The sequence below is a fragment of the Taudactylus pleione genome, unplaced genomic scaffold, assembly GCF_031769625.1.
Source record: "Taudactylus pleione unplaced genomic scaffold, aTauple2 ptg000112l, whole genome shotgun sequence".
NCBI classification, from domain to species: domain Eukaryota; kingdom Metazoa; phylum Chordata; class Amphibia; order Anura; family Myobatrachidae; genus Taudactylus; species Taudactylus pleione.
Genome location: NW_028284514.1, coordinates 108231 through 127711, shown reverse-complemented (window position 1 = coordinate 127711; position 19481 = coordinate 108231). Strand labels below are relative to the sequence as shown.

The following is a 19481-nucleotide window of genomic DNA, read 5'->3' as shown; positions in this document are numbered from 1 at the left end:
GTCTCACACCGTCTCCTCACTGTCTCTCTCCTATCACTCCCAGTACCCGGCTGTCTCACACCGTAATCTTACTGTCTCTCTCATATCACTGCCAGCACCCGGCTGTCTCACACCGTCTCCTCACTGTCTCTCTCCCATCACTGCCAGCACACGGCTGTCTCACACCGTCTCCTCACTGTCTCACTCCTATCACTGCCAGCACCCGGCTGTCTCACATCGTCTCCTCACTGTCTCTCTCCTATCACTGCCAGCACCCGGCTGTCTCACACCTTCTCCTCACTGTCTCTCTCCTATCACTCCCAGTACCCGGCTGTCTCACACTGTCTCCTCACTGTCTCTCTCCAATCACTGCCAGCACCCGGCTGTCTCACATCGTCTCCTCACTGCCTCTCTCCTGTCACTGCCAGTACCCGGCTGTCTCACACCGTCTCCTCACTGTCTCTCTCCTATCACTCCGAGTACCCGGCTGTCTCACACTGTCTCCTCACTGTCTCTCTCCTATCACTAACAGTACCCGGCTGTCTCACACCGTCTCCTCACTGTCTCTCTCCAGTCACTGCCAGCACACGGCTGTCTCACACTGTCTCCTCACTGTCTCTCTCCTATCACTCCCAGTACCAGGCTGTCTCACACCGTCTCCTCACTGTCTCTCTCCTATCACTGCCAGCACCCGGCTGTCTCACACCGTCTCCTTACTGTCTCTCTCCTATCACTGCCAGCACCCGGCTGTCTCACATCGTCTCCTCACTGTCTCTCTCCTGTCACTGCCAGTACCCGGCTGTCTCACACCGTCTCCTCACTGTCTCTCTCCTATCACTGCCAGCACCCGGCTGTCTCACACCGTCTCCTCACTGTCTCTCTCCTATCACTGCCAGCACCCGGCTGTCTCACACCGTCTCCTCACTGTCTCTCTCCCATCACTGCCAGCACACGGCTGTCTCACACCGTCTCCTCACTGTCTCTCTCCTATCACTCCCAGCACCCGGCTGTCTCACACCGTCTCCTCACTGTCTCTCTCCTATCACTCCCAGTACCCGGCTGTCTCACACTGTCTCCTCACTGTCTCTCTCCTATCACTCCCAGTACCCGGCTGTCTCACACCGTCTCCTCACTGTCTCTCTCCTATCACTCCCAGTACCCGGCTGTCTCACACCGTCTCCTCACTGTCTCTCTCCTATCACTGCCAGCACCCGGCTGTCTCACACCGTCTCCTTACTGTCTCTCTCCTATCACTGCCAGCACCCGGCTGTCTCACATCGTCTCCTCACTGTCTCTCTCCTGTCACTGCCAGTACCCGGCTGTCTCACACCGTCTCCTCACTGTCTCTCTCCTATCACTGCCAGCACCCGGCTGTCTCACACCGTCTCCTCACTGTCTCTCTCCCATCACTGCCAGCACACGGCTGTCTCACACCGTCTCCTCACTGTCTCACTCCTATCACTGCCAGCACCCGGCTGTCTCACACCGTCTCCTCACTGTCTCTCTCCTATCACTCCCAGCACCCGGCTGTCTCACACTGTCTCCTCACTGTCTCTCTCCTATCACTCCCAGCACCCGGCTGTCTCACACCGTCTCCTCACTGTCTCTCTCCTATCACTCCCAGCACCCGGCTGTCTCACACCGTCTCCTCACTGTCTCTCTCCTATCACTCCCAGCACCAGGCTGTCTCACACCGTCTCCTCACTGTCTCTCTCCTATCACTCCCAGCACCCGGCAGTCTCACATCGTCTCCTCACTGTCTCTCTCCTATCACTCCCAGTATCCGGCTGTCTCACACCGTCTCCTCACTGTCTCTCTCCTATCACTCCCAGCACCTGGCTGTCTCACACCTTCTCCTCACTGTCTCTCTCCTATCACTCCCAGCACCCGGCTGTCTCACACCTTCTCCTCACTGTCTCTCTCCTATCACTCCCAGTACCCGGCTGTCTCACACCTTCTCCTCACTGTCTCTCTCCTATCACTCCCAGTACCCGGCTGTCTCACACCTTCTCCTCACTGTCTCTTTCCTATCACTTCCAGTATCCGGCTGTCTCACACCGTCTCCTCACTGTCTCTCTCCTATCACTCCCAGTACCCGGCTGTCTCACACCTTCTCCTCACTGTCTCTCTCCTATCACTCCCAGTACCCGGCTGTCTCACACCTTCTCCTCACTGTCTCTCTCCTATCACTCCCAGTACCCGGCTGTCTCACACCTTCTCCTCACTGTCTCTCTCCTATCACTCCCAGTACCCGGCTGTCTCACACCTTCTCCTCACTGTCTCTCTCCTATCACTCCCAGCACCCGGCTGTCTCACACTGTCTCCTCACTGTCTCTCTCCTATCACTCCCAGCACCCGGCTGTCTCACACCGTCTCCTCACTGTCTCTCTCCTATCACTCCCAGCACCCGGCTGTCTCACACTGTCTCCTCACTGTCTCTCTCCTATCACTCCCAGCACCCGGCTGTCTCACACTGTCTCCTCACTGTCTCTCTCCTATCACTCCCAGTACCCGGCTGTCTCACACCGTCTCCTCACTGTCTCTCTCCTATCACTCCCAGTACCCGGCTGTCTCACACCGTCTCCTCACTGTCTCTCTCCTATCACTCCCAGTATCCGGCTGTCTCACACCGTCTCCTCACTGTCTCTCTCCTATCACTCCCAGTACCCGGCTGTCTCACACCTTCTCCTCACTGTCTCTCTCCTATCACTCCTAGCACTCGGCTGTCTCACACCTTCTCCTCACTGTCTCTCTCCTATCACTCCCAGCACCCGGCTGTCTCACACTGTCTCCTCACTGTCTCTCTCCTATCACTCTCAGCACCCGGCTGTCTCACACCATCTCCTCACTGTCTCTCTCCTATCACTCCCAGCATCCGGCTGTCTCACACCGTCTCCTCACTGTCTCTCTCCTATCACTTCCAGTATCCGGCTGTCTCACACCGTCTCCTCACTGTCTCTCTCCTATCACTTCCAGTATCCGGCTGTCTCACACCGTCTCCTCACTGTCTCTCTCCTATCACTCCCAGTACCCGGCTGTCTCACACCTTCTCCTCACTGTCTCTCTCCTATCACTCCCAGTACCCGGCTGTCTCACACCTTCTCCTCACTGTCTCTCTCCTATCACTCCCAGCACCCGGCTGTCTCACACTGTCTCCTCACTGTCTCTCTCCTATCACTCCCAGCACCCGGCTGTCTCACACTGTCTCCTCACTGTCTCTCTCCTATCACTCCCAGCACCCGGCTGTCTCACACTGTCTCCTCACTGTCTCTCTCCTATCACTCCCAGCACCCGGCTGTCTCACACCGTCTCCTCACTGTCTCTCTCCTATCACTCCCAGCACCAGGCTGTCTCACACTGTCTCCTCACTGTCTCTCTCCTATCACTCCCAGCACCCGGCTGTCTCACACCGTCTCCTCACTGTCTCTCTCCTATCACTCCCAGCACCCGGCTGTCTCACACTGTCTCCTCACTGTCTCTCTCCTATCACTCCCAGCACCCGGCTGTCTCACACCATCTCCTCACTGTCTCTCTCCTATCACTCCCAGCACCTGGCTGTCTCACACCATCTCCTCACTGTCTCTCTCCTATCACTCCCAGCACCTGGCTGTCTCACACCTTCTCCTCACTGTCTCTCTCCTATCACTCCCAGCACCCGGCTGTCTCACACCGTCTCCTCACTGTCTCTCTCCTATCACTCCCAGTACCCGGCTGTCTCACACCGTCTCCTCACTGTCTCTCTCCTATCACTCCCAGTATCCGGCTGTCTCACACCGTCTCCTCACTGTCTCTCTCCTATCACTCCCAGCACCCGGCTGTCTCACACTGTCTCCTCACTGTCTCTCTCCTATCACTCCCAGCACCCGGCTGTCTCACACTGTCTCCTCACTGTCTCTCTCCTATCACTCCCAGCACCCGGCTGTCTCACACTGTCTCCTCACTGTCTCTCTCCTATCACTCCCAGCACCCGGCTGTCTCACACCGTGTCCTCACTGTCTCTCTCCTATCACTCCCAGCACCAGGCTGTCTCACACCGTCTCCTCACTGTCTCTCTCCTATCACTCCCAGCACCCGGCAGTCTCACATCGTCTCCTCACTGTCTCTCTCCTATCACTCCCAGTATCCGGCTGTCTCACACCGTCTCCTCACTGTCTCTCTCCTATCACTCCCAGCACCTGGCTGTCTCACACCTTCTCCTCACTGTCTCTCTCCTATCACTCCCAGCACCCGGCTGTCTCACACCTTCTCCTCACTGTCTCTCTCCTATCACTCCCAGTACCCGGCTGTCTCACACCTTCTCCTCACTGTCTCTCTCCTATCACTCCCAGTACCCGGCTGTCTCACACCTTCTCCTCACTGTCTCTCTCCTATCACTTCCAGTATCCGGCTGTCTCACACCGTCTCCTCACTGTCTCTCTCCTATCACTCCCAGCACCCGGCTGTCTCACACCTTCTCCTCACTGTCTCTCTCCTATCACTCCCAGTACCCGGCTGTCTCACACCTTCTCCTCACTGTCTCTCTCCTATCACTCCCAGTACCCGGCTGTCTCACACTGTCTCCTCACTGTCTCTCTCCTATCACTTCCAGTATCCGGCTGTCTCACACCGTCTCCTCACTGTCTCTCTCCTATCACTCCCAGTACCCGGCTGTCTCACACCTTCTCCTCACTGTCTCTCTCCTATCACTCCCAGTACCCGGCTGTCTCACACCTTCTCCTCACTGTCTCTCTCCTATCACTCCCAGTACCCGGCTGTCTCACACCTTCTCCTCACTGTCTCTCTCCTATCACTCCCAGCACCCGGCTGTCTCACACTGTCTCCTCACTGTCTCTCTCCTATCACTCCCAGCACCCGGCTGTCTCACACCGTCTCCTCACTGTCTCTCTCCTATCACTCCCAGCACCCGGCTGTCTCACACCGTCTCCTCACTGTCTCTCTCCTATCACTCCCAGCACCCGGCAGTCTCACATCGTCTCCTCACTGTCTCTCTCCTATCACTCCCAGTACCCGGCTGTCTCACACCTTCTCCTCACTGTCTCTCTCCTATCACTCCCAGCACCCGGCTGTCTCACACTGTCTCCTCACTGTCTCTCTCCTATCACTCCCAGCACCCGGCTGTCTCACACCGTCTCCTCACTGTCTCTCTCCTATCACTCCCAGTATCCGGCTGTCTCACACCGTCTCCTCACTGTCTCTCTCCTATCACTTCCAGTATCCGGTTGTCTCACACCGTCTCCTCACTGTCTCTCTCCTATCACTTCCAGTATCCGGCTGTCTCACACCGTCTCCTCACTGTCTCTCTCCTATCACTCCCAGTACCCGGCTGTCTCACACCTTCTCCTCACTGTCTCTCTCCTATCACTCCCAGCACCCGGCTGTCTCACACTGTCTCCTCACTGTCTCTCTCCTATCACTCCCAGCACCCGGCTGTCTCACACTGTCTCCTCACTGTCTCTCTCCTATCACTCCCAGCACCCGGCTGTCTCACACTGTCTCCTCACTGTCTCTCTCCTATCACTCCCAGCACCCGGCTGTCTCACACCATCTCCTCACTGTCTCTCTCCTATCACTCCCAACACCAGGCTGTCTCACACTGTCTCCTCACTGTCTCTCTCCTATCACTCCCAGCACCCGGCTGTCTCACACCGTCTCCTCACTGTCTCTCTCCTATCACTCCCAGCACCCGGCTGTCTCACACTGTCTCCTCACTGTCTCTCTCCTATCACTCCCAGCACCCGGCTGTCTCACACCATCTCCTCACTGTCTCTCTCCTATCACTCCCAGCACCTGGCTGTCTCACACCATCTCCTCACTGTCTCTCTCCTATCACTCCCAGCACCTGGCTGTCTCACACCTTCTCCTCACTGTCTCTCTCCTATCACTCCCAGCACCCGGCTGTCTCACACCGTCTCCTCACTGTCTCTCTCCTATCACTCCCAGTACCCGGCTGTCTCACACCGTCTCCTCACTGTCTCTCTCCTATCACTCCCAGTATCCGGCTGTCTCACACCGTCTCCTCACTGTCTCTCTCCTATCACTCCCAGCACCCGGCTGTCTCACACCGTCTCCTCACTGTCTCTCTCCTATCACTCCCAGCACCCGGCTGTCTCACACTGTCTCCTCACTGTCTCTCTCCTATCACTCCCAGCACCCGGCTGTCTCACACTGTCTCCTCACTGTCTCTCTCCTATCACTCCCAGCACCCGGCTGTCTCACACCGTCTCCTCACTGTCTCTCTCCTATCACTCCCAGCACCAGGCTGTCTCACACCGTCTCCTCACTGTCTCTCTCCTATCACTCCCAGCACCCGGCAGTCTCACATCGTCTCCTCACTGTCTCTCTCCTATCACTCCCAGTATCCGGCTGTCTCACACCGTCTCCTCACTGTCTCTCTCCTATCACTCCCAGCACCTGGCTGTCTCACACCTTCTCCTCACTGTCTCTCTCCTATCACTCCCAGCACCCGGCTGTCTCACACCTTCTCCTCACTGTCTCTCTCCTATCACTCCCAGTACCCGGCTGTCTCACACCTTCTCCTCACTGTCTCTCTCCTATCACTCCCAGTACCCGGCTGTCTCACACCTTCTCCTCACTGTCTCTCTCCTATCACTTCCAGTATCCGGCTGTCTCACACCGTCTCCTCACTGTCTCTCTCCTATCACTCCCAGTACCCGGCTGTCTCACACCTTCTCCTCACTGTCTCTCTCCTATCACTCCCAGTACCCGGCTGTCTCACACCTTCTCCTCACTGTCTCTCTCCTATCACTCCCAGTACCCGGCTGTCTCACACCTTCTCCTCACTGTCTCTCTCCTATCACTCCCAGCACCCGGCTGTCTCACACTGTCTCCTCACTGTCTCTCTCCTATCACTCCCAGCACCCGGCTGTCTCACACCGTCTCCTCACTGTCTCTCTCCTATCACTCCCAGCACCCGGCTGTCTCACACTGTCTCCTCACTGTCTCTCTCCTATCACTCCCAGCACCCGGCTGTCTCACACTGTCTCCTCACTGTCTCTCTCCTATCACTCCCAGCACCCGGCTGTCTCACACCGTCTCCTCACTGTCTCTCTCCTATCACTCCCAGTACCCGGCTGTCTCACACCGTCTCCTCACTGTCTCTCTCCTATCACTCCCAGTATCCGGCTGTCTCACACCGTCTCCTCACTGTCTCTCTCCTATCACTCCCAGTACCCGGCTGTCTCACACCTTCTCCTCACTGTCTCTCTCCTATCACTCCTAGCACTCGGCTGTCTCACACCTTCTCCTCACTGTCTCTCTCCTATCACTCCCAGCACCCGGCTGTCTCACACTGTCTCCTCACTGTCTCTCTCCTATCACTCTCAGCACCCGGCTGTCTCACACCTTCTCCTCACTGTCTCTCTCCTATCACTCCCAGTATCCGGCTGTCTCACACCGTCTCCTCACTGTCTCTCTCCTATCACTCCCAGTACCCGGCTGTCTCACACCGTCTCCTCACTGTCTCTCTCCTATCACTCCCAGTATCCGGCTGTCTCACACCGTCTCCTCACTGTCTCTCTCCTATCACTCCCAGTACCCGGCTGTCTCACACCTTCTCCTCACTGTCTCTCTCCTATCACTCCTAGCACTCGGCTGTCTCACACCTTCTCCTCACTGTCTCTCTCCTATCAGTGCCAGCACCCGGCTGTCTCACACCGTCTCCTCACTGTCTCTCTCCTATCACTCCCAGTATCCGGCTGTCTCACACCGTCTCCTCACTGTCTCTCTCCTATCACTCCCAGTATCCAGCTGTCTCACACCTTCTCCTCACTGTCTCTCTCCTATCACTCCTAGCACTCGGCTGTCTCACACCTTCTCCTCACTGTCTCTCTCCTATCAGTGCCAGCACCCGGCTGTCTCACACTGTCTCCTCACTGTCTCTCTCCTATCACTGCCAGCACCCGGCTGTCTCACACCATCTCCTCACTGTCTCTCTCCCATCACTGCCAGCACCCGGCTGTCTCACACCTTCTCCTCACTGTCTCTCTCCTATCACTTCCAGTATCCGGCTGTCTCACACCTTCTCCTCACTGTCTCTCTCCTATCACTCCCAGTACCTGGCTGTCTCACACCTTCTCCTCACTGTCTCTCTCCTATCACTTCCAGTATCCGGCTGTCTCACACCGTCTCCTCACTGTCTCTCTCCTATCACTCCCAGTACCCGGCTGTCTCACACCTTCTCCTCACTGTCTCTCTCCTATCACTCCCAGTACCCGGCTGTCTCACACCTTCTCCTCACTGTCTCTCTCCTATCACTCCCAGTACCCGGCTGTCTCACACCTTCTCCTCACTGTCTCTCTCCTATCACTCCCAGCACCCGGCTGTCTCACACTGTCTCCTCACTGTCTCTCTCCTATCACTCCCAGCACCCGGCTGTCTCACACCGTCTCCTCACTGTCTCTCTCCTATCACTCCCAGCACCCGGCTGTCTCACACCGTCTCCTCACTGTCTCTCTCCTATCACTCCCAGCACCCGGCTGTCTCACACTGTCTCCTCACTGTCTCTCTCCTATCACTCCCAGCACCCGGCTGTCTCACACCGTCTCCTCACTGTCTCTCTCCTATCACTCCCAGTACCCGGCTGTCTCACACCGTCTCCTCACTGTCTCTCTCCTATCACTCCCAGTATCCGGCTGTCTCACACCGTCTCCTCACTGTCTCTCTCCTATCACTCCCAGTACCCGGCTGTCTCACACCTTCTCCTCACTGTCTCTCTCCTATCACTCCTAGCACTCGGCTGTCTCACACCTTCTCCTCACTGTCTCTCTCCTATCACTCCCAGCACCCGGCTGTCTCACACTGTCTCCTCACTGTCTCTCTCCTATCACTCCCAGCACCCGGCTGTCTCACACTGTCTCCTCACTGTCTCTCTCCTATCACTCTCAGCACCCGGCTGTCTCACACCTTCTCCTCACTGTCTCTCTCCTATCACTCCCAGTATCCGGCTGTCTCACACCGTCTCCTCACTGTCTCTCTCCTATCACTCCCAGTACCCGGCTGTCTCACACCGTCTCCTCACTGTCTCTCTCCTATCACTCCCAGTATCCGGCTGTCTCACACCGTCTCCTCACTGTCTCTCTCCTATCACTCCTAGCACTCGGCTGTCTCACACCTTCTCCTCACTGTCTCTCTCCTATCAGTGCCAGCACCCGGCTGTCTCACACCGTCTCCTCACTGTCTCTCTCCTATCACTCCCAGTATCCGGCTGTCTCACACCGTCTCCTCACTGTCTCTCTCCTATCACTCCCAGTATCCAGCTGTCTCACACCTTCTCCTCACTGTCTCTCTCCTATCACTCCCAGTATCCGGCTGTCTCACACCGTCTCCTCACTGTCTCTCTCCTATCACTCCTAGCACTCGGCTGTCTCACACCTTCTCCTCACTGTCTCTCTCCTATCAGTGCCAGCACCCGGCTGTCTCACACTGTCTCCTCACTGTCTCTCTCCTATCACTCCCAGCACCCGGCTGTCTCACACCGTCTCCTCACTGTCTCTCTCCTATCACTCCCAGCACCCGGCTGTCTCACACTGTCTCCTCACTGTCTCTCTCCTATCACTCCCAGCACCCGGCTGTCTCACACTGTCTCCTCACTGTCTCTCTCCTATCACTCCCAGCACCCGGCTGTCTCACACCGTCTCCTCACTGTCTCTCTCCTATCACTCCCAGTACCCGGCTGTCTCACACCGTCTCCTCACTGTCTCTCTCCTATCACTCCCAGTATCCGGCTGTCTCACACCGTCTCCTCACTGTCTCTCTCCTATCACTCCCAGTACCCGGCTGTCTCACACCTTCTCCTCACTGTCTCTCTCCTATCACTCCTAGCACTCGCTGTCTCACACCTTCTCCTCACTGTCTCTCTCCTATCACTCCCAGCACCCGGCTGTCTCACACTGTCTCCTCACTGTCTCTCTCCTATCACTCTCAGCACCCGGCTGTCTCACACCTTCTCCTCACTGTCTCTCTCCTATCACTCCCAGTATCCGGCTGTCTCACACCGTCTCCTCACTGTCTCTCTCCTATCACTCCCAGTATCCGGCTGTCTCACACCGTCTCCTCACTGTCTCTCTCCTATCACTCCCAGTACCCGGCTGTCTCACACCGTCTCCTCACTGTCTCTCTCCTATCACTCCCAGTATCCGGCTGTCTCACACCGTCTCCTCACTGTCTCTCTCCTATCACTCCTAGCACTCGGCTGTCTCACACCTTCTCCTCACTGTCTCTCTCCTATCAGTGCCAGCACCCGGCTGTCTCACACTGTCTCCTCACTGTCTCTCTCCTATCACTCCCAGCACCCGGCTGTCTCACACCGTCTCCTCACTGTCTCTCTCCTATCACTCCCAGCACCCGGCTGTCTCACACTGTCTCCTCACTGTCTCTCTCCTATCACTCCCAGCACCCGGCTGTCTCACACTGTCTCCTCACTGTCTCTCTCCTATCACTCCCAGCACCCGGCTGTCTCACACCGTCTCCTCACTGTCTCTCTCCTATCACTCCCAGTACCCGGCTGTCTCACACCGTCTCCTCACTGTCTCTCTCCTATCACTCCCAGTATCCGGCTGTCTCACACTGTCTCCTCACTGTCTCTCTCCTATCACTCCCAGCACCCGGCTGTCTCACACCGTCTCCTCACTGTCTCTCTCCTATCACTCCCAGTACCCGGCTGTCTCACACCGTCTCCTCACTGTCTCTCTCCTATCACTCCCAGTATCCGGCTGTCTCACACCGTCTCCTCACTGTCTCTCTCCTATCACTCCCAGTACCCGGCTGTCTCACACCTTCTCCTCACTGTCTCTCTCCTATCACTCCTAGCACTCGCTGTCTCACACCTTCTCCTCACTGTCTCTCTCCTATCACTCCCAGCACCCGGCTGTCTCACACTGTCTCCTCACTGTCTCTCTCCTATCACTCTCAGCACCCGGCTGTCTCACACCTTCTCCTCACTGTCTCTCTCCTATCACTCCCAGTATCCGGCTGTCTCACACCGTCTCCTCACTGTCTCTCTCCTATCACTCCCAGTATCCGGCTGTCTCACACCGTCTCCTCACTGTCTCTCTCCTATCACTCCCAGTACCCGGCTGTCTCACACCGTCTCCTCACTGTCTCTCTCCTATCACTCCCAGTATCCGGCTGTCTCACACCGTCTCCTCACTGTCTCTCTCCTATCACTCCTAGCACTCGGCTGTCTCACACCTTCTCCTCACTGTCTCTCTCCTATCAGTGCCAGCACCCGGCTGTCTCACACTGTCTCCTCACTGTCTCTCTCCTATCACTCCCAGCACCCGGCTGTCTCACACCGTCTCCTCACTGTCTCTCTCCTATCACTCCCAGCACCCGGCTGTCTCACACTGTCTCCTCACTGTCTCTCTCCTATCACTCCCAGCACCCGGCTGTCTCACACTGTCTCCTCACTGTCTCTCTCCTATCACTCCCAGCACCCGGCTGTCTCACACCGTCTCCTCACTGTCTCTCTCCTATCACTCCCAGTACCCGGCTGTCTCACACCGTCTCCTCACTGTCTCTCTCCTATCACTCCCAGTATCCGGCTGTCTCACACCGTCTCCTCACTGTCTCTCTCCTATCACTCCCAGTACCCGGCTGTCTCACACCGTCTCCTCACTGTCTCTCTCCTATCACTCCCAGTATCCGGCTGTCTCACACCGTCTCCTCACTGTCTCTCTCCTATCACTCCTAGCACTCGGCTGTCTCACACCTTCTCCTCACTGTCTCTCTCCTATCAGTGCCAGCACCCGGCTGTCTCACACCGTCTCCTCACTGTCTCTCTCCTATCACTCCCAGCACCCGGCTGTCTCACACCGTCTCCTCACTGTCTCTCTCCTATCACTCCCAGTATCCGGCTGTCTCACACTGTCTCCTCACTGTCTCTCTCCTATCACTCCTAGCACTCGGCTGTCTCACACCTTCTCCTCACTGTCTCTCTCCTATCAGTGCCAGCACCCGGCTGTCTCACACTGTCTCCTCACTGTCTCTCTCCTATCACTCTCAGCACCCGGCTGTCTCACACCTTCTCCTCACTGTCTCTCTCCTATCACTCCCAGTACCCGGCTGTCTCACACCGTCTCCTCACTGTCTCTCTCCTATCACTCCCAGTATCCGGCTGTCTCACACCGTCTCCTCACTGTCTCTCTCCTATCACTCCCAGTACCCGGCTGTCTCACACCGTCTCCTCACTGTCTCTCTCCTATCACTCCCAGTATCCGGCTGTCTCACACTGTCTCCTCACTGTCTCTCTCCTATCACTCCTAGCACTCGGCTGTCTCACACCTTCTCCTCACTGTCTCTCTCCTATCAGTGCCAGCACCCGGCTGTCTCACACTGTCTCCTCACTGTCTCTCTCCTATCACTCCCAGCACCCGGCTGTCTCACACCGTCTCCTCACTGTCTCTCTCCTATCACTCCCAGCACCCGGCTGTCTCACACTGTCTCCTCACTGTCTCTCTCCTATCACTCCCAGCACCCGGCTGTCTCACACTGTCTCCTCACTGTCTCTCTCCTATCACTCCCAGCACCCGGCTGTCTCACACCGTCTCCTCACTGTCTCTCTCCTATCACTCCCAGTACCCGGCTGTCTCACACCGTCTCCTCACTGTCTCTCTCCTATCACTCCCAGTATCCGGCTGTCTCACACCGTCTCCTCACTGTCTCTCTCCTATCACTCCCAGTACCCGGCTGTCTCACACCGTCTCCTCACTGTCTCTCTCCTATCACTCCCAGTATCCGGCTGTCTCACACCGTCTCCTCACTGTCTCTCTCCTATCACTCCTAGCACTCGGCTGTCTCACACCTTCTCCTCACTGTCTCTCTCCTATCAGTGCCAGCACCCGGCTGTCTCACACCGTCTCCTCACTGTCTCTCTCCTATCACTCCCAGCACCCGGCTGTCTCACACCGTCTCCTCACTGTCTCTCTCCTATCACTCCCAGTATCCGGCTGTCTCACACTGTCTCCTCACTGTCTCTCTCCTATCACTCCTAGCACTCGGCTGTCTCACACCTTCTCCTCACTGTCTCTCTCCTATCAGTGCCAGCACCCGGCTGTCTCACACTGTCTCCTCACTGTCTCTCTCCTATCACTCCCAGCACCCGGCTGTCTCACACCGTCTCCTCACTGTCTCTCTCCTATCACTCCCAGCACCCGGCTGTCTCACACTGTCTCCTCACTGTCTCTCTCCTATCACTCCCAGCACCCGGCTGTCTCACACTGTCTCCTCACTGTCTCTCTCCTATCACTCCCAGCACCCGGCTGTCTCACACCGTCTCCTCACTGTCTCTCTCCTATCACTCCCAGTACCCGGCTGTCTCACACCGTCTCCTCACTGTCTCTCTCCTATCACTCCCAGTATCCGGCTGTCTCACACCGTCTCCTCACTGTCTCTCTCCTATCACTCCCAGTACCCGGCTGTCTCACACCGTCTCCTCACTGTCTCTCTCCTATCACTCCCAGTATCCGGCTGTCTCACACCGTCTCCTCACTGTCTCTCTCCTATCACTCCTAGCACTCGGCTGTCTCACACCTTCTCCTCACTGTCTCTCTCCTATCAGTGCCAGCACCCGGCTGTCTCACACCGTCTCCTCACTGTCTCTCTCCTATCACTCCCAGCACCCGGCTGTCTCACACCGTCTCCTCACTGTCTCTCTCCTATCACTCCCAGTATCCGGCTGTCTCACTGTCTCCTCACTGTCTCTCTCCTATCACTCCTAGCACTCGGCTGTCTCACACCTTCTCCTCACTGTCTCTCTCCTATCACTCCCAGCACCCGGCTGTCTCACACTGTCTCCTCACTGTCTCTCTCCTATCACTCCCAGCACCCGGCTGTCTCACACCGTCTCCTCACTGTCTCTCTCCTATCACTCCCAGCACCCGGCAGTCTCACACCGTCTCCTCACTGTCTCTCTCCTATCACTCCCAGCACCCGGCTGTCTCACACCGTCTCCTCACTGTCTCTCTCCTATCACTCCCAGTATCCGGCTGTCTCACACTGTCTCCTCACTGTCTCTCTCCTATCACTCCTAGCACTCGGCTGTCTCACACCTTCTCCTCACTGTCTCTCTCCTATCAGTGCCAGCACCCGGCTGTCTCACACTGTCTCCTCACTGTCTCTCTCCTATCACTCCCAGCACCCGGCTGTCTCACACCGTCTCCTCACTGTCTCTCTCCTATCACTCCCAGCACCCGGCTGTCTCACACTGTCTCCTCACTGTCTCTCTCCTATCACTCCCAGCACCCGGCTGTCTCACACTGTCTCCTCACTGTCTCTCTCCTATCACTCCCAGCACCCGGCTGTCTCACACCGTCTCCTCACTGTCTCTCTCCTATCACTCCCAGTACCCGGCTGTCTCACACCGTCTCCTCACTGTCTCTCTCCTATCACTCCCAGTATCCGGCTGTCTCACACCGTCTCCTCACTGTCTCTCTCCTATCACTCCCAGTACCCGGCTGTCTCACACCGTCTCCTCACTGTCTCTCTCCTATCACTCCCAGTATCCGGCTGTCTCACACCGTCTCCTCACTGTCTCTCTCCTATCACTCCTAGCACTCGGCTGTCTCACACCTTCTCCTCACTGTCTCTCTCCTATCAGTGCCAGCACCCGGCTGTCTCACACCGTCTCCTCACTGTCTCTCTCCTATCACTCCCAGCACCCGGCTGTCTCACACCGTCTCCTCACTGTCTCTCTCCTATCACTCCCAGCACCCGGCAGTCTCACACCGTCTCCTCACTGTCTCTCTCCTATCACTCCCAGCACCCGGCAGTCTCACACCGTCTCCTCACTGTCTCTCTCCTATCACTCCCAGCACCCGGCTGTCTCACACCTTCTCCTCACTGTCTCTATGCTGTCACTTCCAGTACCCGGATGTAGCGCAGTCTCTCAGGGTCCCGTTACTCACCGCTCCGGGCTGTCTCTCTCTCTCTCCTGCAGTCTCTGCTCCTCCTCTTCCTCTCAGCTGCGACTTATCCCCTCCCCGGAGGCCGCTCATCATCTCCCTCATCCCGGAGCTCTCACCCCGCCCATGTCCCGGCGTCTCTCACCTCACTGTCCTCCCTCTGCCTCTCACCTGTCCCCCCTTATGTCTCACCTGGCTCCTCGCCCCCCCCCTCTGTCACCCTCACCTGGCTCCTCGCCCCCCCCCTCTGTCACCCTCACCTGGCTCCTCGCCCCCCCCCCCTCTGTCACCCTCACCTGGCTCCTCGCCCCCCCCTCTGTCACCCTCACCTGGCTCCTCGCCCCCCCCCTCTGTCTCCCTCACCTGGCTCCTCGCCCCCCCCCTCTGTCACCCTCACCTGGCTCCTCGCCCCCCCCCTCTGTCACCCTCACCTGGCTCCTCGCCCCCCCCCTCTGTCTCCCTCACCTGGCTCCTCGCCCCCCCCCCTCTGTCACCCTCACCTGGCTCCTCGCCCCCCCCCTCTGTCTCCCTCACCTGGCTCCTCGCCCCCCCCCTCTGTCACCCTCACCTGGCTCCTCGCCCCCCCCCTCTGTCACCCTCACCTGGCTCCTCGCCCCCCCCCTCTGTCACCCTCACCTGGCTCCTCGCCCCCCCCCTCTGTCACCCTCACCTGGCTCCTCGCCCCCCCCCTCTGTCACCCTCACCTGGCTCCTCGCCCCCCCCCCTCTGTCTCCCTCACCTGGCTCCTCGCCCCCCCCCTCTGTCACCCTCACCTGGCTCCTCGCCCCCCCCCCTCTGTCTCCCTCACCTGGCTCCTCGCCCCCCCCCCTCTGTCACCCTCACCTGGCTCCTCGCCCCCCCCCTCTGTCACCCTCACCTGGCTCCTCGCCCCCCCCCCCCTCTGTCACCCTCACCTGGCTCCTCGCCCCCCCCCTCTGTCACCCTCACCTGGCTCCTCGCCCCCCCCCTCTGTCTCCCTCACCTGGCTCCTCGCCCCCCCCCTCTGTCACCCTCACCTGGCTCCTCGCCCCCCCCCTCTGTCACCCTCACCTGGCTCCTCGCCCCCCCCCCTCTGTCACCCTCACCTGGCTCCTCGCCCCCCCCCTCTGTCACCCTCACCTGGCTCCTCGCCCCCCCCCCTCTGTCACCCTCACCTGGCTCCTCGCCCCCCCCTCTGTCTCCCTCACCTGGCTCCTCGCCCCCCCCCCTCTGTCACCCTCACCTGGCTCCTCGCCCCCCCCCTCTGTCACCCTCACCTGGCTCCTCGCCCCCCCCTCTGTCACCCTCACCTGGCTCCTCGCCCCCCCCCCTCTGTCTCCCTCACCTGGCTCCTCACTCTAACCACCTCTATCTCTCACCTCCCAATTTTTCTGTGCACAGCCTTTCCCTCTCTGACTCTCCTTTCCATTACTGAAGCTTGGCCCCCTCTGACACTACTCCTCGAACATGTGACCGGCCATGTGGTGTAGTTGGTTTGCTACTTTCCCCTGGTTACACTTTCTGCATCTCCCCTCCCTGAACCCTCTCTCTCATTCGCCGACTTTAAATTCTACATCATATGTCTCTACTGTCTTCTCTTCCACCGTGTTGCAGTCATCTGCAGTCCAGTTTCAAAATTCCTCACAAGATTTATGTCTTGCTTTATTGTCACATCCGCTCTTCTGGGAGATTACCCCCTATTGCCACCTCTCATCTCCTCCTGTCTTCTTTCTCTTGCGATGTCTCCCAGTGGACGTCATCTCCCAACCATCGGATGAACACTCTCTGGAACTCATGCTTCTCTGCACATCTCCAGCTTCTCATACTCCACCAGACTGGTCTCCTAACCTTTGCTTCTACCTCACACTGCCTCCTACACCCCCATTGTGCACCCAAATCTATTCTTAGACAGCGACAACTGAGTGGTCCCCACCCACTCCTCTTCACAGCCTTCTTCAACCTCTTCTTATTCTTATTGATACTCTGTTTTGCCCTATTGTTGCAATCTCTTTCTAGAACCCTCATCCCTAGATGAGCTACTCACGACCCAACACATGTCTTCAACGAGCCAAACGTCAGCCCTGGCAATCCCAGCAGAACCAATAGCAACAAAGCTCCAAGCACCAGTGCAGAAGTCCTGCCTCAATTCTCTCTCGCCAGATCCACCCACCTTCTCCAATCATCTACCTATCCCCAGTTCTTTCTCTGCTATTACTGATGACAAGGTTTTCATACTGCCCTCTATTGCCCCTCAACCTGTCCCTTATCCCAACACTTTAATGCCACCTAAGCAATGGTTAGCAGTATCCAGCACCTCTTCGCTGGCACCTTTCCTTCCATCGTCAAGCATGCACTCATCTCTCCGATCATGAAGAACCCACCTTACGGCCCTACTTCTCTCTCCAGCTACAGCTCCATGTCTCTTCTCACCTTTCCTTCCAAACAAACTACTTGAGTGTCTTTTATATAATGATGACCCTACTGTCTCCTCCCAACTCACTACAATTTGGCTTCTGCCCTCTACAGTCCATCGAGACTAACTACAGTGACCAATGATTACTCATGGGAGGCTCATTTCTCGTCGGCACCCTTCACTCCCTTGTCCTTTGCAGCAGTGTCCACGCCAGGTGCAGCTTCTGCCTTTCTGATTATTCCTGCAGTGACGCTGGGCCAGATGGGATGTAGTCAAGGACGCTACAAGAAGGGAGGCTTAGGAGGGGGAGGGGGGGTATACTTACTCGATCCCGGTCAGGATACCAACCATCGGGATGCCGCTGTCGGTACTGTGACATAGGCTATCCTGATAGCCGTCATGACATACCGTTTCCGGACAGATTTAGAGGTGGATGGTAATACAGCAACAACTGGGTCTTTCTGCTAATGCCACAGCCGATGGGATTGGTACAGAGATGCCCACTGGCTGTGACACAAATGGCACCATTTAACATTAGAGCAGCCCTATAGTAGCTCAGAATGTCAGTTGGAACATGGCTGCCGGGGCAACGGGAAAAAAGACAGAGTCGCTGGCCGCAATGTGCCCGTCTCCCTAGCCCCCTCCTATTACCACTCAGGAACGCCCACTGAAATTGCCTCTCTCTGCACCCAAATTTGTTCTGCATCCCCTGGCGGTAACCATCGGGACCATGCACAGTGCAACTAGGATGCATGCGCAGACTAAAACATCGGCCGTTCGACGCTGCGTCCACCTCTGAACCAGGCCTCCATTACTGACACATCCTCGCCTCCCCGCCTCTAGCAGTTCCCTTCAGTGCTCTGCTATTGGCCCCCTTATCTCACATTATACCTGTTCTCAGTATATTACGCACGTTCAGCCCCCACCTCTATGCTGGCGACAGACAAATATACCCCTTTTCTCTCTTATTTGTCTATCTGCCCCCTCCTCCTGGATGTCCCAGCATCTTCCCAAATCTTAGTATGCCCATGCATTGTTACTCCTCCCCCCTATAGTTCTGCCCCCATGCACTGCTACTCCTCCCCCCTATAGTTCTGCCCCCATGCACTGCTACTCCTCCCCCCTATAGTTCTGCCCCCATGCACTGCTACTCCTCCCCCCTATAGTTCTGCCCCATGCACTGCTACTCCTCCCCCTATAGTTCTGCCCCCATGCACTGCTACTCCTCCCCCTATAGTTCTGCCCCCATGCACTGCTACTCCTCCCCCGATGGTTCTGCCCCCATGCACTGCTACTCCTCCCCCGATGGTTCTGCCCCCATGCACTATTACTCCACCCCCTATAGTTCTGCCTCATGGACTTACTCCTCCCCCTAATGTTCTGCACCCATGCATTGTTACTCCACCCCCTATAGTCCTGCCTCATGCACTTACTCCTCCCCCTAATGTTCTGCGCCCATGCATTGTTACACCTCCCCCTATAGTTCTGCCCCATGCGCTGTTACTCCTCCCCCTATTATTCTACCCCATGCACTGTTACTCCTCCCCTATAGTTCTGCCCCCATGCATTGTTACTCTTCCCCCTATACTTCTGCCCCATGCACTGTGTGGTGTGTCTCACCTGAATTACCCACATTCTGGTGGAGTGAAGCCTGTGCATTCTGCATTAGCAGTGGAGGTGGGGAACTTCAGGTTTTCACGGTTGCACAGGCCCAGCTGAAACTCATCACTGAGCAGCAGAGGAAGAGTTTAGAACTCTCACAAACCCACTGCTCTGAGCACTGATGCTGACTAGCGGCCAGTTAGTAGGCTATAGTGTTGTAGTGCCAGGGATCAAGTGCTATGCTGGGAGACCATGACCAATTGTGGCTACAAGCCACTGCTGACTGCTAAGCATGAGGAGTGCTGGGACTTTTACTTTGTTGATTTATTTGTGTTATGTGCCCGTGTGTGTCCAGGCCTAAGCTCATGTATGCTGAAGTGCAGTGTTTGCTGCCATTAAAGACACTGCTTACCGAGTACCTGCCTGTCTGGAATCCTCATTTCAACACCCTGTGTTGTGCCAGTATGGTGAACTGCGCTGCTGTCTTGCAGTGCAAATGCCAGCCGCTTCCAGCCTAGCAAAGGATCTGACAAGGCAGAACGATCAGTATATGTGAGTAAGGTTTGTGAACCAGAAAAAACACAGTTATA

General features: G+C 57.0%; 1 protein-coding gene across 2 annotated transcripts in view; it reads right to left on the bottom strand.

Moving 5' to 3' along the window:
- LOC148525137 (ras-related protein Rab-35-like) overlaps positions 1-14986 on the bottom strand; it is a 191745-nt gene extending 176759 nt beyond the window's left edge. The window contains exon 1 of one of the 2 annotated variants that reach the window (XM_088471172.1): positions 14901-14986. The gene's annotated coding sequence lies outside the window, so the exon portion shown is untranslated. The other variant, XM_088471173.1, reaches the window with a different exon arrangement.
- Positions 14987-19481: the final 4495 nt, after the last annotated feature.